The 24,150-nt window shown below is 37.5% G+C and overlaps 1 long non-coding RNA gene across 1 annotated transcript in view; it reads right to left on the minus strand.

The window, feature by feature from the left end:
* Positions 1-257: 257 nt before the first annotated feature.
* LOC118968046 (uncharacterized) overlaps positions 258-24,150 on the minus strand; it is a 120,253-nt gene continuing 96,360 nt past the window's right edge. The window contains exon 3 of the long non-coding RNA XR_012132297.1: positions 258-358. This is a non-coding gene — a long non-coding RNA (uncharacterized lncRNA). The remainder of the gene's footprint in view (positions 359-24,150) is intronic.

Consider the following 24,150-nt stretch of genomic DNA (forward strand, 5'->3'; position numbering starts at 1 on the left):
AATGTAAGAATAATATTATCTATTTGTATTAAATGTATATATAAATATCAAATTAAATATTCCACATGAGATGAGAGTAATACCACCTACCTAATGAAGTTGTTATTACGGTTACATGAAAAAATAGGTACAAAGCATACAGCTTAATATAGGAAAAAAAGTTAATAAATGTCATTTACCTTGACATCCCTTTACATCCCCCAGCTTTACTTGTTCATTCATGAAACAAATATTTATTACTTACTATATGCCAGGCACTGTGCTAGGACACTGTGAAGAAATGAGGCAGGATTGCAGTTTGTGGAAGAGATGGGGGTAAGCAGGAATCAGTAGACAGATTGCTCCCCAAGGGTTGAGTCTGTGGAATTGCAGATGAATTTTAAATGACGGCATACATACATTTATAGTTTTTATCACACTTAATTTCCTAACAAGAAATTGGTGCAATGCCTGCTAGTGGGTGTCAGCAATCTAAAGACATATGGAAATCACTGTGGGATAGTTTCCATTCTTATTAATGACCATAGATTTAAGGTTACAATAGTTACTAATTTCTTCAGGCCATATTAATTTATGAAATATACACATATATGTATGTTATTAGATCACAGAAATGTATATCTTCAAATATAATTCTGTTGAAAGCTTGACACTCTGTGAGAAAATAGCCCCTGAATGGATAATTTGGTAACTTTAATAGAGTTTATTGAGCTTTTTAAAGACAGTTGCTTTTTCTTAATACTATTTGATGATTAATGACACATTGATAGAGAATTAACAGCTTTCTTGTTTATACAATTCATTTAAAGGGCTGTTAAGCCCCAAGCTATGATTTAAAAAATGATCTAGGCTCAGTTTAGCATTCATTACATTAAACGTCTCAGCCAATGGCAGACCAGAAAAGTAAATATTACTTTATCAACAAAACACAGAACCACTAATTGACAGCTGGCAGAGTCCAATCAGATATCTCTGCAGACAACTGACTGGCCTCTTTTGTAGCATCTGTTTTATTTTGCTAAACAACTCTGCTCCTTTCATTTGCTCTTCTAGAAAAGAGAGCAGAAAGGATAGCATGTAAACCAGCAAAATAAAATGTTAAGTCTGTGTCTATATATAGTCTCAGTTTGTGGGAAACAGAGGCCATGGTTTTATTTATGACTTATCCCAAAACTCCTGAGGGAGAAGTATAAAATTTAGTCAAGTGTCAGGGTCTAAGTTTGGACACTCTGATGTCAGGTATGCAGATTTTAACAAACACAACTGAAATGATACATGAAAAAATCAAAATAATTTGTGTAGAAAAAGTTATTACAAAGCTAGGCTATATTGTTAAGTGTTTATGTGGGGAGATGATGTAGGAATTCGGTAATCTCTCCCAAATATTGTTTTTGTTTTTGAAAGGCCCAAAATTCTTTATTTCTTTTCTTCCATTTAATTTGTGATCAGAGGAAATGCTCACCTAGTGGAAAGCACAAGGGAGGAGAATGGTTTTTTAGATTTAGGATTTCTTTTGTTACACACCCATCCAATTTTTATAGTTAGTCACAGCCTCATCCACCCTACCCTGTCCCTCTGCCACAGCCCCACAAACAAAAAAAAAGAAGGAAAGGAAGGGAGAGAAGACAGAAGAACCAGAGGGAGAAGGGAAAAGATCAGTCATTTAATATGTTTGCCTACATGGCATTCTACCCTTGAACCTTCCAAATGCAACTTTATACATTGTCTTTTGACATTATGCAGTTTGGAATCCTGAAAGCTCTCAGTTTAGACAACTAAATTATTGCTTGTCAATTTAGTTTGGGATGAAAGACAGGTGTTTTGTTTCACAGTAAAACTCCATTTAGAGTTTACATAGGCTCTAAATCCAATCCCAGCTTCTTGTTGTGGACTGGCTTTGAAGTGTATCACAGTAGGAATTATCAGTCAGGGCTCCAGCAGTCAATCCACCCAAGATCCTTCCCTGGTTCCTCCTGATGGGCATGCCTAATGCCGTTTAAAAGCAATTGAGATAAAGACTTCTTCAGCTCCAAGGGTTAGAGTTCTTGCTGATACCTCACTACCATTTTGCCTCCAACAAAGAACTAAGCTGAGCAAAGTTGAAAATCCCTATTAGTCTTCCGAGGAACCAATGCGATAGTCTGATTCTTTAGGAAACATTCATTAGGACTGTTTTAATCTATTGAACAGTTACCTGTTTCACATTTCCATTTCAGTGAAATGATGTAGTGGACCTTCTCTTAACAGGAAATTTTCCTGTAGTACATATGCGTGTGTTACTCTGATCTGAGGAATTTAACATAAAAGGCCCAGCAGAGTGGCTACAATTATTTCATTACAAGTTGAAAAATAAAACCTTTCTATACACTTCTTCATTTGTCTACCCTCCTCCACTCTGCTATGGTTTCACCATTTCTAGTATCATCTATTCTAATCTGTGATAATGAAAACCAGTCACTCATACCTATTACCAGGGTATAAGAGAGCTCTCAATAAGTCTAAGGAAAACCATAGCTCTAGTATCACATTGTTTGCCTTCTACAGTGGAAAGTGAGTATTGGGACCATTATTTAACATGGCTGAGACTAGCATATACATAGAACTAATAATATTTACTGTTAACAAATCAATACACTTTTTTTTAGTATTTCCTTTGTTTCCAATGCATGTTAAAGCAATGGAGGTTTTAAGGTGAAAGAAGTCTTAGTTTAATATCATTTCCAACTTTACAACCATTTTAAAGATGAGGTTAAGTAACTTGATAAGATCAAAAATTCAAATAGTTCACAGCAGAGCCAGGATTAGATCCAGCTTTTCTGAATGAAAAACTAGTTCTTGTTAAATCACATAGTCTTGAATTGAATTTTTCATGCAAATAATGTTTAGAATTCTTCATGGGGTTGCATAAGTCTGTTATGATCAAGTTTTGGATCCTATGTAGGCATGGAAAATTTTTAGTTAAGGTTTAATTCAGAGAATATTATAAGCACATATTTATCATAGTTACATAAATTCAGTTCCACTTTGAATGTAATAGTAGCTTTTTTTTTATTTTTTCTTTCCTGAAAATGCTTAGATTAGAATGGAGGCTCTGTGAAAAAGTTCTAGATTAGAATGGAGGCTCTGTGAAAAAGTTCTATATGAGCTTCAATAAATTAATAAATCTCTTTCAATGGATCTGTAAAGCATCTTAAAGATAAAAGCACTATCTTATTTGTTATCAATCTTTCAGTGCCTAGCATAATGCCTTGTCCATAAAAAGTCCCTAATGGATGTTTGTTGAATTTCTAATTTGATGTGTTTGATTCAAGTTATTAATCCTATATTATCTATAATTCATCTGACTAGCTATAAACTATATTAATTTCTTTGGGCTAATTTGCCTGTTAATCAGTCAAACTGTTATTGGTCCATCTTGGCCTTAATGTTCAGCTAGAAGCAAAATGATAAGATAAGGGCATGACTTCACCAAATCTCCTTTATTTGGCTATTATAGGATGTATAGTAGGGGGAGATACAAATAAGAATAGTTGGGTTTTCTTGAAGTCTTAGAATTTCCTATATTGAAATAAACAAAATATCTGACTACAGTCTGGAAATAAATGACCAGATATGTTTTCCATGTGTCAAACGAAAATAGTAATACAAAACTACTGTGAAAAACCAAATGCAATTAGATGTGACAGTAATGAAAATGTTAAAAGCAGGTAAACAGAAGGACATTGGGAGTAGAAATCATAACAAAAATAGTAACCCTGGGGTATACTGCACATTCTGGGGGTCAGAGTAAGGATCTTGGGTTCTTCTAGAGAAAGAGTTCTTCAGGTTATGGGGCCAATGAAATAAGACATAAAACATATAGTAATTGACAAGGAGGGTATCCCTACTGGCCTTTCACTCTTACTCTGCCTATAAAAAAGAACTTCATTCAAATGCATGGTTGACAATGAAATGGAAGTTTCATTATATTGCCCTACTTGTGACTTCACAGTTGACCTCCATGTCACCCCTCAGCCAAAACATTAGAGGATTCATTAAACGCAGTTTTAAGTTAGATTCAGCCAAGTTTTCCAAAAAGAAAGCCAGTGTATTGTATTTTCAGTGGTTGTCTTTTAATTCTGTGGTTAAGGGCTCCTGTGACATGATTAACTTTGATGATATGATTAATTTATCAGTCTACTGCCAACATTTTTTCATCCTTCATTTTCCAGGTATCTCCTAAGCTGTTAGGAACAAGCTATCTATTTTTCCTTGTATTGCAGAAGGTTAGTATTATTGAATTAGTTTTAGAATTTATCTGGATAAAAGGTAAGCGAAGAGGTTAGGATTAAAACCCAAACAGAGAGTGTGGTATGGGTGAATTTTCAGTCTGACCTTTCTCTGCTTATCTGAGGACAAATCAGTTAACTGTTTAAGGAATCAATCAAATCTAGAAGGTACACACTACATAGTTAACCAAATTGTTTGTTTTTGATGATTTTTTTTAAGCACACTTGTTTTCTTTAGCTTTTTTTTTGAAGGCAATAAGAAATCATACAAGCACAATGCAAATCAGTTAATTTATTAAAAGCAGTTCAGTCAAAACTGTCCTTTGGCATTACATATATCAGTTGAGTCCTTGCTTTTTACCATGAACATTTATTTCCCCAGTTTTTTGAAACCTCTGAAACCACATATACCAGATATTACGCAAAAGACTGAATATGGTTTACATACATTTATACTACTATTTTTCTGACAGAACAGCTTAATTTCATTTTAAATGCATGATTACATGCATAACTTACAATGTAGTTATTTGCTACCATGTAAAATGGCCTGAGACTTTTTTGAATTAAAGAAGATATTCTTGAGTAAAAATATTCGAAACAATGGCTTGAATCAAATGTCATTTATTTTTTCAGTCTTTGGTCATTATGCCATAAAGTAGGTACATGTCTGACTTTCCTCTTCAGGAAACTATGTTTGCCAAATAGTCATTTTAGGGACTTTCTAAACAAAAAACTCATATATTTTTTTCTCTTTGACCTATAGATCTTGAAACACATCTGAACTACCTCTTAATTATCTTTAGGAGCTGTAGAGAGTTGTTAGGTATCCCAGTTATGGTTTTGTGGTCACGTGGCACTCATTTGAATGGAAGATTTTATCAACTTAATGAATGCTGGATTCTTCAAAAAGCTATTTTTAATAACATAAAGGTCAACTCTAAAATTTTGTATTCATTGGTTTCTACAAGATGAAGTCCAAATTCATTGAAATAGTATTTAAACTTCCTGACGATTTGGTCTCAATCTATCAGCACTTTATATATTAGAGTAGGTATTGGTCAACTTTTTTTGTAAACATTCAGAGAGTAAATATTTTAGGCCATGTGGGCCATACAGATTGGGTCACTACCATCAATTCTGCTGTGTAACACAAAGGTAACCATACAGAATATGTAAGTGAATGGGTGTCGCTGTGTTCCAATAAAACTTTATTTATGGAAACTGGTATTTGAATTTCATATAATTTTCACATGTCACAAAATTGGTCTTCTTTTGATTTTTTTTTCTACCATGTAAAAGTTTTTAAAACATTCTTAGCTTGTAGTTTGTACAAAAATAGATAATGATCTGGATTTGGCATGTGGAGTATATTTTGCTGAACCTTATATTAGGGTCCCAGAGAAGTTCGTATTTATTCTGAACATACCCCAGAAGTTCCTATGTTTCCATACCTCTCCTTATACAGTTTCTATATTCTACATCTTTCTCTTTTTACTTTGCCTAACTAAATAAACATTATTCTTGTGAAACTGAGCTCAAGTGACACTATCTCTGAGAAGCCTTCCATGATTAGAACTCACCCTTCCATGCCAAATCAAATTCTTATTATTCCACTGGATTTCAATACTACTTTGTACATTCTTGTTATAAGAACATGAAAAACTTAGGTGTTTGCTAAATATTTCTTGAACAAATGAGTACATGAATAAATGAATGATGGAGACACAAATGAAGGATTGGTGAAAAAATTGTTCCCTGAGCTATTTTCCCATCCCGAATATGAGCTTTACAGGGCAGCTAGTTGTACTCATCTTTTTATCCCAAGGCTTAAAAAGTGTTAGGCTCATGATAATATTTTAGTAGCTTTTTAGAACTGATGTTTTGAGGGTATATCTCAGAGACACACCTATGGAAAATAGATTTTATTCTTTGTGGACATTCTTATGTTTTGAGGTTGAAATAGTTCAATTTGATTCTGTACAGAATTGCCATACCTAGATCCCTGAAGCTAAGTTAGGAATTCAGACACCCACTTTTCTGTCACTACTTGTAGACATATGCTTGTTTACGTTTGGCTAATTAAAATTAATCACCCTAGTTGTTCCTTCCCTTCCAGGGCATTACTTCCCATTAACTTCAGTGAAGCTTGTTTGACTTCAATGGAAGTTTTTTTACCTGCATAGGGACAGTGAGGAATCAGGACAAATATCTTTAAGGATGTCATTTGTCACCATGAACAAAAGAATTGAGATCCTTAGGCATGAGGCATGGTAGCACACTTCATATGCCTCTCTTAATTCTATCCTTGCTGACAACCCATGACTGCCACATAAAAGGAAGCATCAGAATTATAATTGAATGGTTCTGAAATATCAGAGACGGGGCCTCTGAAAAGGAGGTTCACAAACTTATTCTTTGGGAAGGTTAGTAATTTGAGTAACTACATGTGTCCTGAACACTGTTGACAGCATGTCCAGCGCAACAGCATATGCATTCACTTTGAGTTGGTGTTGAAGAGGAAAGCATGGTAGCTTAACTTTATTCCTCCAGCACAGTTTTCTTTGACAACTTCCACTATTCAGAACACCCCTGAGAAACAGAAAGTTAAAGAGAGAGAAAGGCATCTGTGCAACCACAGTGATATCATAGAATCCATGCTTTACAACTTGAACATTTTATTGGTAATACAGTCATTTCATGCAGAGTGTGAGATATTAGGAGTGCTTGGTAAAATAGGGGTCCCAGTCTGGTGCACCCTGGTGCTAATGGGATGCAAAATTTCACATATTTTAAAGGCTCTCTAGAAATCAAAATTTAAGTCAAGCTAGGCTTGTTGTTTCTAAGGCACTAAGTTAATTATAGGCACAGCGTGAAGGCCCCCCAAAGATGACTGGTCCAGAATCCCCCCTTCAATCTAGCATATAGCAACTAACTGCTTCAACTGTACCTTTATAAGACTGTTTGCAATATTTAAGTGAGATTTTATGAATATATCCCCAGCTCTAGGGTTTTGGCACTCAGTTCGTTCTTGACATCCTTAGCTCTTTGGAATCAAATAGAATTATTAGCTGAATAACCTGGAAAAAATACACAGCAAAGGATCACAGAGCAACCCACACCCACACAGATGGAGAAGAGGGTGTAAGGAAAAAAACAGTATTTATTCAATTCCAAGTCTTACAGTGGGGGCTTTATATATGTCATCTCATTTAAATGTCCTAAATAGTCCAATAAATAAGGTGTTACTGCCTGTAATGATAGTTGCAGTTTATAATTAAAAATTAAAAAATGTAATTATAAAACGGACTGTTCCCTAAACCATATTCATCCTCTGCTTGTCCTATTTAATTAGTTTCTCTCCATCTAAACAAAATACCTGTTCTTACCCGAAATTCCATCATTAAAGTCACCATCTTAGTTTAAGACACTGTCTCTATAAAAATCTTCTATTGAAGTGGACTTTGCCTGGGTCAGATAAACACTAAGTCATTGCAAGGCAGTAAAACTTTGACAGAAATCAGGTAGTCAGACTCGAACAGTGTTGCCTTTGAGAGAAAAAGGGAAAATGGGACTCTGAGAGAAAGATAGATCTTAGGTGTAGAAACCAGGAACAATCCAGGTACTTGGGGTACTAGCCTGCGCTGGCTAGTGTGTGTGCCATGGTTCGGAGTGGTTGAGGACTGCGTGGATAACATAAGCACCCTGGGTAAGGATGCACCAAAATCAAATTCCATGTGCTTCACATTTCTGACAAGGACAAAAGGCATCACAGCAAACATAAAACCCTCCTCTCTGGTTGGACCAGTCTCCAGCCAGAAGGTTCTCTGCCTTCGCTGGTATTGGCTTCCTGGTGCAGCAGCAGATAAGCATTGTGTGGGCTTCAAGGCAGGCACTCCACTGCAAAACTGAAGAATTATAGTATTAGTCACCGTAATCAATGTTAAAGCCTGAAGCTGGATTTGGATGGGAGGCTGAGCCAATCTTTCAATCAACGAATGAGACATTTCTATTGGCAGAAGTTTCTTAGTTCCATTTCTCAGATCCAGGGAGAGTACTCTCTGGTGAGTTTATTTCTTATTGTTTTAGCTTCTTCTCATTGTTTTTCTCCATAGAGTAGCTTAGAAAATTTCCTTTTAACCTCTGCCTCTGATGCCTATGTAAAGGTAGTAGGACCCCCTATATATATGCATTCATATATAATTTCTCTCTATATGGATCATTTCCACTCATCCAGATTCAAATGTGTTATCTCATACAGTGTTTCCCAGACTCTTCTGATGACAACTGTTAAAAACACCAATCTCTGAGCTCTAGAACCCACACCTCTGAGAGAGAGGCTGGCAGTCTGCACAGTTAACACATAGATGGTTGTCGCCACTGAGAGCCATCGCCACCAGACGTGCTCCTCTTCCTGTGTTTCATGCACAGGGCCTGACACTTGGGGACATACCACTCAATAAAACTTCGATGGAATGAATGAATATATCTCATAGTTACGGTAATATCAAGTGGCCATTCTATTTCTCCAGCATCCACCTGGTTAGTCCTCAAAGTCTGCTGACCTTACCTTTATGAGAATTTTGGATGACCCCCTCCTTACGATTCTTATTCTGCTATACTAATTGAGGTTCTCTCCATCTTCTCCCTGAAGTAGATCCACAGCTGCTTAATTAATCTTTTACTTTATGGCCTCTTCCACTGTTAGCTAACCCTTCAAGTTCCACCAAAGGAATCTTCTTAAAATGCAGATCATTACATTGCTTGAAAGTCTTTCAACAATCCACCCTTCTCCCTGCAAACCTGCAATAGTGTCTCCAATGCCCGGAACCTGGCATAAAATAAACCCCTAAAACTTAGAGATGCAATTTGTACTCAAAGCTCTTCAAAACTTGTCTCAACCTAACTTTCCAGTTCCACCACTTGTCTCCACCTGCATCTCTTTCAGTGCCGCTGCAGCCCCCACACTAGCCCACATCCTGCTCCTTGCATTTCCCTCCCATTTGCATTCTTTTCTCTTCCCTTGTTCAGGATGTGGCTTCTGCCTCACATACCCATTCAGTTCCCTCCTCTTTCCCTCCCCAAGTAGGTAATTTCATTCCAGCCATGGAGGAACTTCCTCAAATTTTTCTAAGCCTCTCTCTCAAGCCATGTTAGCAGGGCTACCTGAGCCAGATCAGGGTCTTTTTGAGTCCTGACCTCTGTCTCTCTTTTGGGGTGCTATGACATTCCCTGCAACCATGGGGTTGAACAGATGCCTCAGGAGGTCTGGGGCTTGAGCTTATGGGTCATCCTGGAGCCCATATGGCCAGCCAGTTCCAAGAGAGTAAGTGGTGAATGGATCTCTCCTGCTGGTCAATTCAGTATTTCTTTTGGGGTACCAGGTAATAAAGGTAAGACTCTAAAGTCAGACACAACAAGGACTACCCATCCTCTGCCAACCTTTGGCTTAAGCCATGTATGTGGCCCATGTGTTAACTCTCATCCATGTTCTGACCAACCACAGATGCCACCTTCAGTCTTTAGTAACTGAAGGTGGTGAGGGTGACTACACCTCGTGCACCCATCATTAGTGCATTCAATTAAGTTACCCTATCCCTTCCTCAGGTTCTGCACTGCATATCAGTCCTGTAGGTGGCCACAACTGTCTCCTCTGAAGGCTTCAAAGATCATTGCTCCACAATGCCAAAAGGTCCTTCCCATTAATGTTCTGATGATTAGCTGTTTAATGGATATGCTCACATCATACTACCCTAGGTAGGTTTAAGCCATGCTGATCCAAGGACAGACATTTGTTCTACAAATGGGACCATTCTTCCTGCTCAGCACCTCGTCCCTTGTTTGCTCCACCTTGCTGGTGGAGGAGTGTGGAAAGCAGAGGTGCAGACAACATTGGAAGAGATCACATTCAGGGAACAGTGACTGCAGCCCAGTTAGTTTAAGAGAAAAACATGCTGGAAGATGTACTGCTCCACATGTGCAAAATAGAATTCTGAACTGAAAATTCATCATGATCAGGAAGTAAGTTATTCTTCACATTTTTTTTGCATACTCTAGGCAAGTCTTATATTTGTGGTTGTCATCAATGAAAAAAACCTCTTTTGAGAGAACTCTCAGAAACCAGGTACTCACAGACAGTGCAGTCAGTGTTGAGGTGGCATAAGTAATATTGCAACTAGTTATACATTTAAAAACAGTACTGAGAACCTGCAGAAGCAAGAGCCATACTGTTTTGATATGTACAGGTTCCAAAGAGTCATGGCATTATAACTAATAACAGCATTGCTATCTTTTTCTCATGGTGGAAATTGTGTGTTTAGTCAGAAACAGCAAATCTAAAAATTAAGAAAAATAGAAAAAACTTGAGAGAAAGTTTCCTGTATTTGATCAGAAAAAAATGGTACATGGGCACTGAAACATTTACAAAGATAATGACTGCACAAGAAAAAAATGCCTACTTTTTTTTCCTACCCCTTTTTCTAAAAATTCAGTGACTGGCCCTTTATTTTGTAATGTTATTTAAATGGTTATATAGAAAGAAGGGTCCTGCATACCTTAGGGACAGTCTTCTTGGTCATGTACTGTGCTAAGCAATTTATGTGCACCACCTATTTTCATGTTCAGAACAATTCTATGAGACAATTATTATTTTACTACATAGAAAATGAAATCTAGAGAAATTAAGCAGTTTGCCCATGTATACAGTTAGTAAATGGCTGAACCAAGATTCTATTCAGGACAACCTGATTCTGATGTATATATATGTCAACCTTAGTAAACCTAGAACAATTCTATCCAAGCCAAGCTGTAGTTCCTGGATTTAGGATTACCCTTTTTTGTTGTGGGGATTATAGTCATTATTATCACCATTACTATCATCAACAAAATATTTGTTGAATATCAGCTATGTGCCAGACACATTCTAAGCATTTTATGTGCATTATTCATTAAACAATTTTGACAACCAAGTGAGGTACATATCGATAACTATATAAATGGAGAAATTGAGGACCAGAGTGGTTAGGTAACTTGCTCAGGGTTACTCGGCTATCATTGGTAGAGTGGAAATCAAACAAGCCGCTTTAGAGCCCATGGAAATCAGAACCAAATATTCTAGTTTGGTGACTTCAACCTATATTTCTGAACTAAATTGCTACTTACTAGACACACAACATCACAAACCATAACATATATGTGACTGGAATTGATCTATGGTTTGCTCTCTGGTCTGGTGATTCTTTCCATTTATTTTCACAGGCCTTGGCAGAATCTGAAAACTTAGCATGGCCAGAAGTACCACTTCCGGTTCTCATAGATACAGCCTTACTGGAAAGAGTCACATAGTCCAAAGGGGCAGATTTCCAGCTGGTTGTGGTGGGGTCACAGGGATGGAGTCACAGCTTCAGTCACCACTAAGGGAGAACACCTCAAATGTGAATACATTTTAATTCAAAAATATGAAATCATTCATTCATAAGGAATTCATGTGTGTGACCTTATGTATGTGTGCAAATATGTGTCTATCCTGTTTCTTTCATATTGATCTTTTGCTTATTACAGTATTTCCATTTCCATATATGAATAGGAGGTTTTATAATTGAAGGTGTATATTTAGACATAACACAGATATAAGGAATTTATAAAATATCATGCTTGCTATAGATGCCTTGGCTTAGATGCAAATACAACAAAACACAAATACCTGGCCAAAATTCAATAACAATAGCAATAGCCATACATGTAGTACTATTTAAAAAATTCAGATAATTGACTAAAAATTCCAATTTTCATTCAGATACCTACTACCATGCTTTTTATCATTTGATTTTTATTTTTCACTACTAGGAGCCACAAATATTTTACTCCTTCAAATACTCTTAGGAATAACATACCTACAAAAAAGCTGTAATAAAAATCTAATGGCTTAGAGATTTACAAATGATCATTTTTATATTAATTTTTTTTTCATTCAGAGCAAAAATTCTGATTCTTTTACCCCCATCAATTCCCGGTTTTGTTTCAAGATTCCACTGATCATTTACAAATGGTGAAAACCTCTTTAGCCTGTCCTATATTTCATCAGGTGACCAAACTCTGCATTTTGATTTCTAAATGGGAGATAGATGTACTGTAATGAAAACACAAAGAAACAGGTTTATAACTTGGTACATTATGGCACCAGGTTCAAAGCAGTGCTGTATGCCTTTGTTTCTGACTCATGCAGATAAACTCTAGCATTTTCTAGGACTGTAACGATGCAGAATATGAAGGAGGAAAAAAAGAGAAGGAAAGAAAATGAATTAAAACAAAGCAAAACTCTAGGGATGGTTTAGGCTGCAGGGTATTTTCCCAGAGTTCCGTCCAAGAATAATCTAGTAAAAATGTGGACAGAGAACCACCGACCCCTGCTTTCCCCCAAACATATGCAGCTCTGATCAGTCTGGTATTTCAAGAGAAACAAGGTCCTGAACCCGAGTCCTCAGACACATAACAAAGCGCACTTCACAGCTGCGATGCACGGCGACGATCGGCGATGAGGCCTGAGTGGGCCCCAAGACAATGCCTCCTTTATCACCCAGAGGACAAATATCTAGACAGCAATATTTTCTGCTTGAATGCTTCAAGCAGCTCGGGCAACTCCTGACTGAAAGGGAAAACTGAGCTCAGAGTGTTTGCTGAGTGATTATTTTAATTTACTACTTGATGTAAATCTAAATGAACTGACAACAGCTCGAGATGGACAGAAAACAATCATTGCAGAGGGTGGGGGGCTGTGGGAATGAAGGGGAGTGCACAGGAGAGGGGCCGATGTTACGCTGGCGTTTGAGGTTTAGTGCAGGTTTAGCCAACTTCCGCAACGGCAGTGTAATAGATGGGGGGCAGGCTCAGCATTGCGGTTCCTTCTCTGTTACCATAATAAGTTCGGTAATTTTGTGCTGTTTATTTATCAGGCGAGGATAACAAAGGAAGCTGAGGAAGTCCGCTCTGGAGGCACCATGACAAAGCACCAGACAGAAAGCAGTCACGTGCGGGGAGATGAACAGAGACGCCACTTCTCAAGCACCTGATTATTCTTTCTCAGTATTTAGAAGCAAAAATTACCCTTAAGAAAAACAACGGCAAGCACAACACAAGCTATGCAGATGAGAAAATGTGGTAAGACAGGCACCGCGGAGAATTACAGGGCAACTTAACAACTAAGTTCTAATTCCTTTATAAAAGGCTATTTTTCTTTCATGTCAATTACTTGCCCAAACTTAGTGGTAGAGAGAGAATATAATTTTTTAAGGAATTGTTTGGTTCTCTCCTCCCCACTGTCACATGTGGCTCTAGTTTTTTAGAGTGAAAAGTTCTTCATATACAATGAATATTTCTGAGAACTAGATGGCAAAATCATAGCTGTATCTGGCTAAGATGAACATCAGATTTCTTTGTGGTGCTTGTAAGATATTATACAAAGCATCATTTCTCTCTCTCTCTCCCCTCATGAAACACTATACTAAATAGTCACAGGACCAAGATATAGATTCCTATTTCTAGGTTTGTCTCTTCTGTCTAAAAATGACTTTTATGTCAGCCATGTCTGCCTAGCATCCCCTTCAGAAAAGTAGCAATGTTTGCTAATGAGCTTAACCCTTGTTGTTTGTAGCAATGTTATAAGTGGCACAGGGTATTCATATAAATCCCCATGCATGATTCTGAAAATATGTCCAATAGAGAAAAAATATATCACCCCTGGTTCTCCACAATCACAGTATAGAACCAATTTATGGTTTCTATCATTTTTCCTTGTCCTTACCAACCAGAGTAGTGTATTTGTATAGATCTAGACAAATAATTGGACAAATATATGTAATATAGTCTTCATATCTTTATTTAGTGAATGCAATATTGATACGCACACACACACACACACACACATCTGTTGGGTACAATGCCAAGCTATTTCTATGGATATGGATCACTGCCTTTCTAACTAGGAGCCTCGGAGTTCTCTGTAACGACCTTGGACACTGCCATGGGGCTCCCACCTATGGTGAGTAAGGAAAAACCAGAAGAGCGGGTCGTCCATAGGTATTTTTATCTTTTTTACATGTTGGGGTTGTTGAAATTTTGAGTAAGATTTTATTTCAGAGAAAGCAATGAAGTCTTTGTTTTAAAAAAAGATTTTTTTAAAGAGAGGATTTTCTTAGAAAAACTGCCCTAGGTTGTCCTTAAAATAGTATGTGAAAAGTAATGGAAAAAACACAGTCACCTGTCCAGATGCTATCACTACGGGATGCCTAATGCCTTGTGGATGAGACACACATTGGTATTGTCTCTGATATAAAGCTAAAACATTTGCAACAATGCCTGTTCCTTTTTTGTCTCTGACCATCTCTATTTATATATTTAGGTACATATATACAGTGTGGTACCCCAGTAAAATTGTTTTCAGTATCCTTCCATGTCTATTTTAATGCCTTTCTGGTGATAGGTCACTTGTTTATCATTTTGTATATCTTAGCAGCTTGTAGGTGTACTTAGGTGCTGAGGATTCAGACGTGATTAGGATAGGACCCCAGAATTAGTTTGATTCATGCTTGTTTTATTTAGAAAGCATAGTAGGATGGGTGAATTATGTCAAATAGATTGAGGCTGGGCATGTAAGTCCTTTCTGTAGCACAAAAAAATGTCATAAATGGCCCCCGTGCCTCAGTTATTGGGGGATTCCCATTTTGTGAATCAAAATTGAAGCACTCCCTTGTCAGTAAGGTTAAAATACACCTCTTTACAATACCATGTCAAATTTGCAGGTAAGATACACAACTTGCAAAATCCAGCTATCAATTCTTAACACATTTCTTTTTCAGAAAACTAATTGATGCTTAGACCCTAGAGCAATCTTTGTAGGAGAAATATGGCTTTCTTCGGCTTTTTTAGTGCATGAAGAAGTTGACTCACAACATGGCCCTTTTGAATGCCTCCAACATTGTCACAAAGAAGAAATTGTTGTCTTGGCTTACAGTTTTATCTGACTATGATTTATAGGCAAAGAGTAGCAGAAAGAGAAAAGAACAGATTTGATTGAGTAATACAAGAGAATGTATTTGATTGAATAATAAAAATAGGAATTTTCTTCTAGATTATCATTCCTCACTGACACAAACTTGGACAAGCCCAAGCAGGCACTTTAACAGGCTTTTAAAATAACTCTTTCGTAATACAGTAGACCATACAAGACTGTTTAGATTATTTTATTTCCATAATAAACCCTCATTAGGTATATTTATCTAATGATATGACAGAACTGAAGGGAAAGGGAATATAAAATAATATGTGTGTGTGTTAAACATTAGCCCTTGCAGATTTATAAATAAATTACAGATAATTTATAGAATCATGCCATATTTATAATTGCATGTTTAAAGCAATCTCTTCTTATGGTAATTGCATTATATGGCTGACTCTAAGAAGGGGGAAATTATAAATTTATATTTCCAGAGTTTACTGAGATGTGCTGTCTTTTATAGGTAAAATTGTATTGTGTAAAATTCAAAGTGGAAAATGGAGCTTCTATTTCAGTGTGACTCATACTCCATTACTAAACATTCAAAAAGCACAGCATAAAAAATTAAATGTTCACTATTTCTCAAAGAGGTCATTGCTTAAATTCCAAATTAATTTTCAAACAAGTCTGCTACAAAAGAATCAATAAACTTTGTATGACAAAGCAAAACTCTACCGGTGACTTCATGAGATATAATATACACATCATGCTTTGAGAAGAATGAAGGATTTCCCACACAGCCTTCCAATACGTGTTGGTTCTCATAATTCCTTCTGAAATTATTTCAACATAGACACAAGAGTGAGGCTATAAAGTGCCCAATGAACCAAAAAGCCAAACCAACTGGTCCCAGATGCATCAGTTATTGTTATAAAGTTTCTTCTTGACACCTTAGACAGGAACAGTTAGGTGAATTAACCTGTCATTGTGCTGAGAAGATAAAACACAGTATACTGTATACTTCTAAAAATATAACATAACCTTATGGGGTAGGTTGAAGGCCCTGTAAATTCATACTTTCAGAGGAGAAAACTGATGTTTAAGGTAATATACCCATATAAATTCATTCATTTAGCAAATATTAATATTCAGTAATTACCTACTCCCGGGCATTGTTCAAGGTGCTGGGAAAACATCTTTGAACAAAATAATGCCCCTGCCCTCAGGGAGTTCCCATTTTAGCTTTAGAGAAAGAAAGTAAAATGATAAAGAAAAACAAGCTAAGGTATGGAGAAGAATAAGAAAGATAAGCATAGAGTAATAAAGGGAAGTACTTTAGACATAGTTAGGGATGTCCTGCCTGAACAGGAAACATTCGAGAGAAGGTGTTTATGAAATGAAGAAGCATGTAAAGATGTAGCCATAAAGCATTTTAAGCAGTGAGCTGGGAATAAAGCTGGTATGTGCTAGAACTGCAGGTATGAAACAGAATGAGAAAGGAGAAGAGAGGTGAGGGAAAAGGTCAGTCAGGATATGCAAGGTCATGTGGCAGTAACACACGGCTCTGCAATCTCAGTGGCTGAAGACACCAGAGGTTTATTTCTTACTCACAGCACATCTACCACAGTTAGGGGGGAGGTCCTGCAGTGTCAGCCTTGACCTGGGAGCCAGGGGCACAACAGCTACTGTCAGGAGTGTTGTCAGTCATAGTGGCAGGGGAAAGGAAACCTCAGAAGGGTCTTCTACCAGCAAGTAATATCCCAGCAAGGAACTGACACATCACTTCAGCAAACCAGTTATTGGCCAGATCTCGTCAAATGGCCACACTCAGTGATGGTGGGATGGGGAGAAGGGACAGCCGTGAGCAGGAATACAATTTTACCATGGGTCCAGTAAGCAGAGACCAATACATAGTTTGTAACCAGTATTAATGAATCCTATGGTAAAAATGCTGGATTTTATTCCAGTGAAATGGGAAGCCATGAGAGGGTTATGAGTTGCTTTTACAGGATCTTCTGGCTTTTAGGTGGAAAATATAGAGTTAAGGGGGCAAGAGGGAAGCAGAAAGATCAATGATTAGATTACAGCAATAACTGGGTGAGAGATAATAATGGCTTGGACTAGGGTGGCATGGTGTGGTGAGAAATGCCTGGATTTGGGATGCCATACAGAGTAAAGTTACGCCTGAGAGTATAAAAATAGCCTAATAAAACATACAGGGAGTAACAGTCTATGGCCCAACTGGGCAGAACAAATTCATTTTTAAATCACAGCATTGGCCAAACAAAACAAAATTTTTCAACTTCTGTAGTAAACCATGCTTCTTAGTTAAGTAAAACCAGTTTAAGTAAAAAATGAGTAAATAAAGCAACCAATTCACCAGTCCTTGGTCTGAAGAATTTTAATGATGCTGTAGATACATGGTAACACATAAACCTGTATTAAAGCACTCACCGACCAGATAAAAAATCAGCTTAATCAGAAGTGAAAGACTGATCTAACATCTATTCAAAACCCACTATATAATTTCTACCCCAACTAAATTGAATTTAATTATGTGAATCTTGTGATTCTAGGCTTAAAACATAGGCTACTAAGCCCTCTCCTTCACTGAATGGTGATGCTACCAACATACTGTGTGCAAAGTTTAGTGTGTAAAGGATTACCTGACATGCATCAACGACGAACCTGTGTGCCCTCAGATCTGGGGCGGGGCATGGGAGCCAACATTTCCGGCAAGCACTCCATTTGGATGTAGGCCATCTAAGGACCATACCTTGAAAAACTGTGGCTCAGCCTAATTCTTCAAACAAGTTACAAATTCGACTTTTATTGAACATGAAAAGAGCTTACACAGTCTTACAATTCCCAGTAAGTTCCTGTACTATTCTTGCATGTGGTCAGCAGCTGTTATTACACTGAGCAGTGAGGGAGAAGTCTCACAGGGAAGTGATCCACCAGACGCCACGGTTGCCTGCTTGTTTCCTTCCCTTTCTCACTCCTGCTTTCCTGCTTTCATTTTTTCCTTCCTGTCTCTCACACCACCCCCCAACACACACATTATTGAGTTCTTCCTGCACAGTCTTCTAGGTGTGCCTAGAAGGTGTTAGGTTCCAGAAACATAGCACTGATCAGAAAGAACAGAACTCTGTCTTTGTGTTGTGTATATTTTATAGGAAGCTGTCTTCCTAGCTCCGAGAAGTGTTATTAACAATACTTCGGTGAATGAACAATATTCACTACTCATGCAAGAATATTTTGACTCTAGTTAAATGGTAGTCACCATGAAAATGAGTGTCAGGAAACTGTACCATTGACTCAGTATTTGGTTGGAGTCTAGAAGAGATCATTTGTATGGATACAATCTAGGGTATTAGAAGGAATCAGATGGCTCACCAGTCTTGCTACCTCCTCCTATTTTAAAGTTTACTGCAAATAACATTTCGTTTCCTAGGGCCTCCACAAATACTCCAGGCAACAACCTTGCCCAGGGTTCCCACAACTCTTTTCCTATGACATATACGCTCTCTATATTGGGGGGGTCAACTCAGAGGCTAAGCAAGTAACATAAATGAGTGATGTGCATGTGCGTGAATGCCTGCCAGACACTGGAGCAAACAGAAGAGGATTAAGTGCTGGTTGTTTCATGTGGAAATTTGGACCACAATGTTTCTAAAGCTAAGGTTTTTTCACAGCTGAAAATCTGGAATATTATATAAATTTCTCCATTTTAAACCAGTAGCTCAAAAATTTCAAATATTATATAAGACAAATAAAACATATCCACGAGCCCTATTGGATCTGTGATTCTCCAGTCTGTGGCCTCTGTATACACCATAAATATTGGCACTTGTCACTTAACATTGAATTCCTGTAGCATCCAGGGAGGCTGTAAATTCCGTGAAGGTAGGATCACTTATCCATTGCATCATCTAGCCCAGTATTGATCATGTGGCAGGTGGCTGGAAGGTAGTGTGCAGTGAGCAGGGACTCAGAACCAGATTACCTGTGTTAGAATCCATGCTACTCCATTTACTAGCTATGTGACTTTTGGCAATTTTCTTAGTTTACTTGTGCTGTACTTCCCGTAACTGTTAAATGAAGGTGATATTAGTTGTATCTATCCCATAGCATTATTTTGAGGATTAAATGAATTCATATTTGTGTAACACCCGGAACATAGTATGAATCATATAAGCTTTTTATGCAAGTTAAATTAAAATAAATACATAAATATTTGTTGTATAGAATTGAGTGATCTACTAATACTTCCAACTTCATTTAATGATAGGAACTCTAAAAAATGAGTTCTTTTTTTCTTATTTATATAAAGAACCAAAGTATACATAGCTGACCCAAAGAATATCAAGAAATGTAAAACTTAACCATTAACCTGTTAACATTTTTCTTTAGACTTGTTTTTTTAAGATTTAAAAAATGTATTTCTGCAAGAAAACTAACAAAGGCACATGAAATAGTCTTTGCTTTTTAATATCAAGCCACAGGTGTGTGTGCTTCCAAACAGCTGATGAACATCTGGGCCGCTTAGTGCACTGGTTTTTAAAGTTTCCCATTATTTATTCATTATGTGCCAACCCATTAAAGCATTTGTGATTCCTCATAAATTTAAACAAACTGATTAATTGCATCAAATGTTCTAAAAAAATATTTTTTAGTGTCATGGATTTCTATGCTTTTTTCCACATTGGAGTCACACTGGTAGACAGGCTACACATAGATTTCCTGTATAAGATACTGAGGCACTTCTTATTTTAAAGAATGCCTCCTATTACTTTCCATTACAGAAAATATATTTACATCAATTGTTATAAAAGAAAAAGGATATTTTGGCACTCAGACACTGCTAACAAGAACCGTAATAGTAGTTATTTTATTTAATCCACATAATATTCCCATTCCCCTCAGTTTTACAATTGCTGAAACTAAGATTTATAAATGTTAGATAATGGAAAAGCTGCCCCAATTTCACAAAGCTAGAAAGTGCCACAAATGGGATTTGAACCCAGCCTGGGGTATGGCTGGAAGAGAAATGTTTGGAACCTGTTCAACTCCATAAATTGTGTTTTGAACTGATGTAAGTAAATAGAGGGTGACATTAAGCCTCAATTCAATCAATCAAAAATATTTATTGAGTCACTAGTACATGCCAGGAACTATTTCATTCTCTGACTCTTTTATTATCTATTTCTATACAGCAGAGGTTAAGGATTTTTTACTTGATAACATACACAGAACATTGCTTCTATATACAGAGCAGTGTTTCTCAAAGTGTGGTCCCTGGACCAGCAGCATCCACAGCATCTGTGAACTTGATGGAAATGGAGATTCTGGGGCCCCACCCCAAACTTGCTGAATTGGAAAATCTAGGGGGGAGGCCCAGCAATCTGCATTTTAACAGACCTGGAAGGTGATTCTGATGAGTGCTTAAGTTTGAGAAGCTCTAGTAGATTGGCAGAGAGCCCTTTCTAGAAACGATGGGGGGTTGTAAAGAAAGAAAAGGGTTTCTATATGCAAGGCCTTTAAAATCCTTGGTATGAACTCCTGTAGAGAACGGAGCATTAGCAAACACATTGCAAACTGATAGAAATGAGAAAATTCTGAGAGGAGATCTGATTCCCTGAGGATAAGTGGTCTTCTCTGATTGCAGCACAGAGGCAAACATGGCCCTTAAAATGTAGTGTTCCTACCGAGTGCATTATTTGATTCTCCTTCAGAAAGTTTCTCCCTGAGGTGTAATCCTGTGTCAATCTGAAAAGCACACACCCCCTTTCCTTACCGGCCCTCCTCCCCTACTCACAAAATGTTCATCTCAGAAAGCTGTCCCCTGAATAACCAAGTCTACCTGTGTAAATGCTTTAATTTATTCTTCTTTGCATTGATTTCTCCTTTTCCCCCTATCCATCTTTAATTATGGGGCTAAAACCATCAATCCATTCAGAAACAGACTGGCCATCACTTGCAATCCTCTGAGCCTCTAGTGTGTCATCTGTTGAATGGGTGAATTTCCTTCCTGGTTCCTCCACCTCTAAATTTGTCTGATTCCAAGGATCTATGGCACCCAGACCAATGGTAAGTGTCTGTGAGTTAGGGGACTCTGGCTGATGTGACCAGTTTAGACACTGCCTTGATTAATGGCAAAAGCCACAGGGAACATAGGCACCCAATGAACCTCTACGTTGGTGCTCTCAACATAAGCCAGATTCATCCCATATATTTTTATGGTCACTGAGTCTCAGATGATCTTTCCAAGAGGGGGAATAAAAGAAGAGCAAGACAATGTGAGGTTGACTTTCATTTGCCCAGATTCCTACTTTGCTCTTCCATGGCTTTATTTATATTTTAAATATGAAGAACGCCATTTATTTGTATGTTTGGGGCAGAGCACTACTTTTAAAAAATTAATTGCAGCTTTTCTAGAGGAAGGAGGATGGTCAAGATGAACCACAGTGGTGCCTTGCAGCCTTTAGGTGCCCATTTTTAAAGCTTTATTTGGAAAATGGCACATTATAATTGACAGACCTGACAAGCATTCTGGTTTCACGGGCCACATGTCAGGATTCCTGCCCTATATTTCCATACTGCCGAGCACCTCCAGTGTGTCCTTGAACTAATTTAAAATCTCCCTGGGTTTCAGGTTCCCCATCTTTGGTGAAGGCCCCACATCATCTGCCGTGCACTTTGCAGGATGTTCCTAAGCATGCAGTACGCTGTCCTCCTGCCTTGAGAGATTGCTTATCTCTTTATCCACAATGTTGATGTCTATTTGCTTATCATTTAGAGAGAGCAGCTCATACTGTATACCGCATTCCCCCAAATAACATGTGAATTGCATCAATCAGTGAAAAAATTTGACAACTGGTGTTTTAGTGCCATAAACCCAGTTGGCTAGGTTATTTTTTCCATTTTTCGACTTTGTTTTTGACATCACACAGGTAGGAAAACAGCTTAAATTTTCTTAAGACTTTTAAATCCAACATTTAAGGCTAGGAGGTTCTGTCTTTACCCCCAAATTCTGTGAGTTTTAATTAATTCCCAGAGGGGGAGAGAGGTGCAGAATATCAGATAGTATCAGACCCAATACCTCCAACTGATCTGTGGCAGAAAGAATACCTTTAATAATGACTTACATGTTTCAAAAGCAGAAATTTATTTCACATACTGCAATAAGACAAAACAAAAGGTTCATCTGCTATAGGTATAAAGAAGCAAAGTGTTAACTGATAATCAGGTTGTTTTCAATAGATTTTAAAAAGAAAATGTCTGAATCCAAAAGAGGACAGATTCTTTCTCCACTCAGGGCTTTGGAAAGGAACAATTGGCATGTATAATCTTGTCCACATTAATTTTTACCTCCATGGTCAAAAAGCTCCACCAGACTGAAACTTGTGTAGAATTTGCTTTCTTTATTTGGTTTGATCATAGAAGAATTAGCTCCCTTGGTGAACCAATGTGAAAAGAAGCTAGTTTGGGGAAATAAGCAGTGTTCACAGGAAAGAGCAAGTTTGAGGCAAACATATGGTTGAAATGCTCTAGTCGATTTCAGATCAAGCTGAGAGAGTTGAGATCTGTTGGTTCAGGGATCCAGTTCACTGCACATTCCTACTGTGCCTGACTGCTAATTGCATCCTATGTTTGTCAATCAAATATTTGCATTTAACAAAAATATTCCCTTAAGAGACATATAACAGAGCTGGCAAAAGATCTGGTGCTTTGCAAAGTAGAGCTAGCTACACACCGAATTTTTTTTTTAATGATATTAAAAATATTCTGCTGCTGCTGACACCACTAGACACTCCCAGTCAAAACATTAACAAGCAGAATAGGTGGCATGGGGGCTTTTCAAAGGGATTTTGTTCAAAGAATGGAAACTTTGATCTCAGTGTCTCTGACCCCTCCTCCACCTCTGATTCTTCAATCTACAAGTACATATAGTGGTTTAATTTAACTCTGCATAATTTGCCTAAGGATAAAAGTTGATCTAGATTTTTTTAACTCCAATTTTATAAATGCTCTACTTTCTCACTCCCCCCTCCTCCCCACACACAGATTTCAAGAGAGAATAGTGAAGAGGAAGGTGACTGGAATATTAAGAACCATGAGACAGTCTGAGGAAACTCTAATTTGTAAATGGGTAGAAATGCCAGTAATTTGTTGGGAATTGAAGACCTTCTCTATTCAAGAGTGAAGCTTGGCAGCTGTGCACTGTTGTTTTATAAATCAATATCACATCTGAAGGTGGTGTTTGAATGTTTGTGTCATTGGGGTTTGTCTCCAACATAGTTCTGTGATAAGAAATGTTCAAACAAAACAAACACAACCCTTTCCCAGTCCTTTAGGATGAAGTCCAAACATAATTCCACAACAGGGATATAACATTCAAATCAACTACAGAACTTCTGTAATTACATAAAACCCCCCGACCACAGAAATGCTATTGAATTGGAGATGCACTGCAATATTCCCCAAGACAGGACTGTGTGGCTGTCAGATTAACAAAAGTCAAGAGGAGGTGAGACAATGCTCACCCCTGCAAAAAGAGCTGCGTGCATAATGAACAGAATATGCATGCCTGTTTAGGAAATTAAGGTGAATTCAAGGTGACTTAGGGTCACATGAGGTGTCACACACGGTCACTAACTGGAAAAGTGAGCATTAAAAATTAGTCGTTTGGTTTAAATAAATTCATCTCAATCATTATTAGATACCATATAGGCTTAATAAAAAATAATTGCTTCAGTGAATTTGTCCGTGTTATCTGGTTATTATCTGGCTCTGAGCTTCTGTGATTCTGGTTGCTACATGAGAAAGGAGAGTTGAAGCTGAGCTCCTATTTGATTGTGGCCAATTCTCCCTAACATTTAAATATAGTCC

The sequence above is a fragment of the Manis javanica genome, chromosome 1, assembly GCF_040802235.1.
Source record: "Manis javanica isolate MJ-LG chromosome 1, MJ_LKY, whole genome shotgun sequence".
NCBI classification, from domain to species: Eukaryota; Metazoa; Chordata; class Mammalia; order Pholidota; family Manidae; genus Manis; species Manis javanica.